Source organism: Peromyscus eremicus, chromosome 2 (genome assembly GCF_949786415.1).
Source record: "Peromyscus eremicus chromosome 2, PerEre_H2_v1, whole genome shotgun sequence".
Taxonomy (NCBI): Eukaryota; Metazoa; Chordata; class Mammalia; order Rodentia; family Cricetidae; genus Peromyscus; species Peromyscus eremicus.
Genome location: NC_081417.1, coordinates 1763428 through 1769984, shown reverse-complemented (window position 1 = coordinate 1769984; position 6557 = coordinate 1763428). Strand labels below are relative to the sequence as shown.

At 36.0% G+C, this 6557-nt stretch overlaps 1 non-coding gene across 1 annotated transcript; it reads left to right on the top strand.

Moving 5' to 3' along the window:
• The first annotated feature begins 368 nt into the window (after nt 1-368).
• Nucleotides 369-473, top strand: LOC131905387 (U6 spliceosomal RNA). The gene has a single exon (XR_009377909.1). It is a non-coding gene; the product is annotated as a U6 spliceosomal RNA (small nuclear RNA).
• The last annotated feature ends 6084 nt before the right edge of the window (nt 474-6557 follow it).

The following is a 6557-nucleotide window of genomic DNA, read 5'->3' as shown; positions in this document are numbered from 1 at the left end:
TCAGAGAAACCTTTTTCATCACATAGGAACAAAGTAAAGAACTATATTTAATTTGCAATTTAAATAAGCTTGGAGAAAGATCCCAAGCTCCAGGTGACAATGTAGGCTGGGTGATACATAAAGTATAGCCTAATGAGACCATGAGTAAAGAATTATTTGTGCTCCTTCCTCTAACGCAAGACTCTGGGATAACAAATAATTATTGTTTAGGACACTGGGAATTCTGTATCCTTCCAAGCAAAGGACTCTTCCCATAGGACAGAAGTTTGTTGCTTCACTCTTGCAGTTTTTTTTCTCTCATAGCTCAACATACCCCATAGGAAAATATATACCCTGCAAGAAATTCAGTTTTAAAAAGTGATGAATGAGTGCCTGTTTTGGCAGCATATATACAAAAACTGAACTGAAACAGAAAATTAACATGGCCCCTGTGCAAGGATGACATACCCATTCTTTTTTTTTTTTTTTTTTTTGGTTTTTCGAGACAGGGTTTCTCTGTGTAGCTTTGCGACTTTTCCTGTAACTCACTTGGTAGCCCAGGCTGGCCTCGAACTCACAGAGATCCACCTGGCTCTGCCTCCCGAGTGCTGGGATTAAAGGCGTGCGCCACCACTGCCCGGCTTGACATACACATTCTTGAAGCACTCCATATTTTTGCTGATGTGGTCAACAACAACAAAAACTAAATGTGTTTTATTAAGGAAAAAAAAAAACATTTCATGGTACCTTCTATAATAACGTAAATCTTTAACAAGCAACTTAAATTTGGTTAAGTAAACAAAGACTATTAACATACTTTACCTATGTTTATTACTATTGGATGTCTAGGATACCACAGGCTTTCTGTGCTTTTGGTAGCTTTTATTTAAAATGATCTCACTAGAAACTAGCTCACAACTCCAGGCACTAACCTCACTAATGCATCTTTGTCAAGAGTTACAGGGGACTGTTAGTCTTTTGTCAAGCAGATACTAGCTTCTCGATTCAATGATAGGTGTGTCCCCAATGTGTGCTCATTTAAAGGGTCTACTTCCATCCTGTTAGTTACATTATGAAAACTTATCTTTGACTCCTGCCAGGGAACTGGGTAGACTGACCACAGATCTCCATCTTCCACTCTCTTCCTCCAGACACACCCCTCAGTTTCACCTCCAGCTCTGTAACACAACATATGCTGCAGCCTTTTGTTCTCCCTTATTTCCAGCTCCTGATGAAACCAATGACCTTTCCTCCTGTCCTTCCTTCCCCACTCCTTGCTTTATCCTACTCTGAAATTTCAGCATGTAGTCCTATTAAATCTTAGACTAATCCTGCCACAGAAACAGATAGGTTGACTGTGGATATTCACTACTACTTTTGTTCCTTCATTCCCAGTCCCCCCAGTCTCACCCCCAGCTCCACATCTGATAGGGGAATAATATTCAAAACACACAATCATCTCAAGAAACTTCATATCAAAATAAAAAACAATCCAATGAAAACCAGGGTACAGATTTAAACAGAAAATTTTCAGTAGAAGAAATTCAAGAGGCTGAGAAATATTTTAAAAAAAACATTTAACAAATTTAACCATCACAGAGATGCAAATGAAAACTATTTTGACATTTTATCTTACACCTGTTAGAATAAATATGACCAATAACATAAGTGATGTCTCATGCTTGTGAGTATGTAGAACAAGGGGGGCACTCCTCCATTGGTGATGGGAATGGAAACTTGTACAGCTACTTTGGAAATCAATACGGTGATTCCTCAGAAAGTTGGGAATTGATCTACCTCAAGATCCAGCTATACAACTCTTGGACATACACCCAAAGGGTGATTTATCCTAACAAAATACACTTGCTCAATCATGTTCATTGCTGCTCTTTTCATAATAGCCAGAAACTAGAAACAACCTATATATTCCACAACAGAAGAATGGACAAAGAAAATGTGATACATTTACACAACGGAATATTACTCAGCTCTTAAAAAATGACATCATGAAAAACACAGGCAAATGGACAGTACTAGAAAAAAATCATTCTGAGTGAAATAACCCATACCCAGAAAAATCAATATTGCTATGTATTCACTTATATGTTGTTAATATCCATGAAATAAATGATAAGAAAATTATAATCCAGAGTGCTCAGAGAAGTCAGGTTAAGTGGAAATGACTAGGAGGGACACATGGATCTCTCTGGGAGGGGAAAACAGAATAGAATAGATTTTATGGGTGAACTGGTAATACAGAGACAGAGAGACTTTGGAATATATAGTCCTAAATGAGATGGCTCCATCAAATCCCTCCCCCTCAGAGCTCAGGGAACTGAGGTGGTCTAATGTATACACAATATATATATATACATATATATATATATGTATATATATATATATATAGTTAGAAAATTAGAAAATGCTGTTTGTATATTTCTAATCTTATTCAGGATATTGTACTTATATAGTTCATTTAACAATGTAATGCAATTTGCTAATCTTTGAATGTTATTATTACCAACTATTAGGATATAAAGAAATGAAAGTTAGTAGTTAGACATTACAGTTGAACTTGTAGTCATACTAGATATCTTTTCAAGGTTAAGCAGAGATATATTTTAGATAGAAAGGTCATCTTCAAACCCTTCAGAGACCTATAGAAAATGGCATTTAAAATGTTTTAATAACTTAGATTTTTTTCTTTTTATGACTATGAGACATGTCTGTTTCTTGTAGCACCAATCTACTTCAGAGAAGATATGGGCATTGAAGAAAACTGCATATGGAGTTAACTTTCACTGCTGCAAAATTTAGCTCCTGGGCAACAAAGTGCCCTCACACCAACTGCTGAGAGTATGCTATCCAAAATGAACAAACAGGACATAAAACAAAGGACTACCAATCCTTGCCAAGTGTGGTTGTGGCTTTAGCAACAGGCATCCTCTGATGCCAGGACACTATGGCACCATTGCTGAAGTGGCTTTGTAATCTGAAAAGGGTACAGTGCTCCTTTCTTCGAAAGCAGCTGAGCAGGCAGTAAGTAGACTGATGGCTTCTGGTGTTCAGTAGAACAGGAGCTGAAACAATTATTCTTGAAAGAGTAACTAGGCTGATGGAGTCTAACCTCTCAATGGTAGACTGGCATTTAATTAAAGAGATGAAGCTACCCACAAGCCGAGAAGATAGACAGCTGAGTTCCAAAAACACCAGCAATTTTCAGAATTTAAAATCCTGAATCATGACAAGACACTGGTGGAATTCAGGTTTATCTGTTACATGGAATACTAGCACCAAAACTGAGGTCAAGCTGCAGGTCTTGTGTACATCCAACTTCACAAATGAATCTGTCAGATACGCTAAGCCTATAGGCTGAAGATGATGCCTTAACATTGCAGAGAAACACTGAGTGACTGCAGGTAGCTGGCTGTTTCTTTTAACTCAATTTTTTTTGGAACTCGCTTGTTTGCACTTCCTGTTTTACTAGGTAATATTATTTTCTTCTTGGGTTTCTGAGGGAGTTGAAGATTAGATAGTTGTAGTAACAATTTTCCTTATTAAGAAATTTCAGAAAAGAAACTCACTAAGAGGTGTAAATTGTATAAGTTTGAAAGAAATCATAGGATAGTTTTCTGTTGGTAATATAATTTAGGGTAGAAAGTGAATTAGGTAAATTTTGGACTTACCAAAATGGATAAATAATGGAATATTTTCTCTGAATTTGTCAAATACAAATGGACTAGACATTGCTGATGTATTTATTGCTTGTATATATTGTAAATTATTGTACATATTGTATACAGTTTTTCTTATATTAGTTATAACTTTTTATTATTCTTTATTTTTATTAGACAAAAAAGGGGAAATGTGGTGATATTTTATTTGTATGTTAATAAATAAAGTTTGCTTGGAGATCAGAGAAAATAGCAAGCCATTAATACAAGTTAGGCAGTGGTAGCACACGCCCTTATTCCAATCACTTCCTAGGCAGGGTCTCTGTGTGTGCAAGGACACACTAGGGAACAGCCAAACATACAGACCTGGAGGTCTGCAGAGACAGTCTAACAAGGAAGTGAGGTAGCTGGGTTAAGAGTCGGCCGGGTGGTGGTGGCGCACGCCTTTAATCCCAGCACTCGGGAGGCAGAGCCAGGTGGATCTCTGTGAGTTCGAGGCCAGCCTGGACTACCAAGTGAGTTCCAGGAAAGGCGCAAAGCTATACAGAGAAACCCTGTCTCAAAAAACTGGAAAAAAAAAAAAGAGTCAATGAGAGGGCAGAACAGCAAGGCAATAAAGGCACAGGTCAGACAGGAAGTAGCCCCTTTTCGTAGCTGCAGAGCTGGAGAGGTAAGGTTGGTGGCTATCCCTATTTCCCTGATCTCTACGGCTTTTACGCCTATATTTGGCTCCATGTTTCTTATTTAATAAGACCATTAGAAATTTGTCTACAGTGGTGGAAATAGTGTAAGAGCCAGAGGAGTTGGGGGGCCCCAGGAGAACAACAACCTCTAAATCAACTGAGCAAAGTTCAAACAAACTAGGAGTCTAAAGCAGAAAAAAATAGGTCTCACATGTGTCAACACCAAGTCTCTGTATATATCTTGCATATATATATATTGCAATTCTTGAAATAATTCTTGAAAGATATATATATATCTTGCATATATATATATATATATATATATATATATATATATCTTGCTTTCAGTTTAGTATTTTTATGGGACTCCTGAGTTTTTGAACAAATGGTTCTCTAATTCTAGTGTTTTTCCTTGGGGCCTTTTTTCTTTTGTTGGTTTGCCTCCTTCAGCTTTGGTGCAATGGTGTTTGTTTTATAAAAATATTTAAAAACAATGCCTGATGAGGTTTAAAGCCATCCAGCAGGGATTCTGTCCATGTACATGCACATAACAAAAAAGGAAAATCAGCCTGTGTTTAACATTTATATTGCTTTTCAATTTACAGTAAAATTGACTCTTAGGAAAATTGATGTAGAAAATATAACTCTGAAATAGTTTAGGCTTCATAGCTCCAATTCATTTAATTCTTTTCTGAAAAATAATTGTCTTTAATTTAAAACAAAAACTATGCTAAATTCAGTGGCTCTCAAAATGAAACCTCACTAGTGTCAGAAGTCATAAGTGTCACAAATTTTTGTGGCAAGTTTAATTGAAATATCAGAAATCTTCTATCTTTGAGGGAATCATTTGCTTAATTAGATATTTGGTCTGTTATAAAAATTTAGAGAGGAGCACAAAATGGCTCAATTCAGTAAGCACACCTCAAGATTGCCACCAAAGACCACCTCATCTTCTTACTTTTATCTTCCTCATTGAACCAGAGTTTCTGAAAAATGATAGATTTGTGTGTCAATACATTCAAATATATTTATGATACCTAATTGACCCTGTAAAAACATTAACATGAATTAATCGTTGTTAGTATTTTATGAGTATCTGTACCACGAAAGGACAAGTTTGGGATCACTCTCTGTCTCTCACTTTCTCACTCTCTGTCAAATTATATAGTGAAGGAAAGAATTTGTCATATGCCACTGGTCTTATATGGAATTTTGAGTAAACTTTTATTCACTATGAATTACATGGTCTGTATGACTTGGTAGAGTTAGCAGCATCAATGAGCTAAAACAGAATATCAAGTAGAATAAATCACAATGGCATGGTACTTTATAGATTTAGCAACAAAATACCACTTCTTCAACCTGTGGTATCTTTCCTATCTCTTCCATTTAGATACCTTGTCACATACCAGCTCACATGGAGGAGTGGATTGGCATTATACTGCAGCCTATTTGGCAAATAAATGTAGTCTATAGAACAGATCTATTGAGAAAATAATCTTGCTAACAGCTACTCATGGGAATTTGTAAGAAGCTCTGCTGGTATGAAGCTAACTATGACTATCACTGCTTGAGTTATTAAATCCAAACTAACCAATTAGCTTCCAACTGTATGACTCATAGGAGCTGTAATGTTAAAAATTCTGTATAGTCTTAATAGTAGTGTTAATTTTATTTGTTACACGGCAACAGAGAAGTGGTAAATATCTAGCCTGCTATTTGTACAGAATATTGAACCAAATGGGCAATGACTCCAGTCCAGAACCATAAAATGTATGACTGACTAAAGAAATCTGAAAGGGAAGACATAGTAACAGCTTTAGCCTTATAAACATTATTCATAAAATATTTAGATTTGTGAAATAACTTATAAGAATAAACAGAAGTGAAAATGTCTTGTCTCATGCTGTGAAAGAGGAGTGTCATGCCAACAGGTTAAGGAGAGCCAACCACTCTGCCAGGACTTCAGTCTTTAGATTTCAATTGGATATTTGATTGCTCATTCTTTATACATGCTATTGGCATTATGGAACACCACGACATGATCTTCCCTAAAATTAAGTGATATTCAACCCCCAAAGCATGAAAAGAATAACATGTTTTCTTAATAAAATTAGTGTGCCACAGGGATTAGCCAAAACAAAAACCATACCATAGACTATATAATAGCATTACTTTTGTCAAACCTATAATATTTTCTACATATCCAAATATGATATTT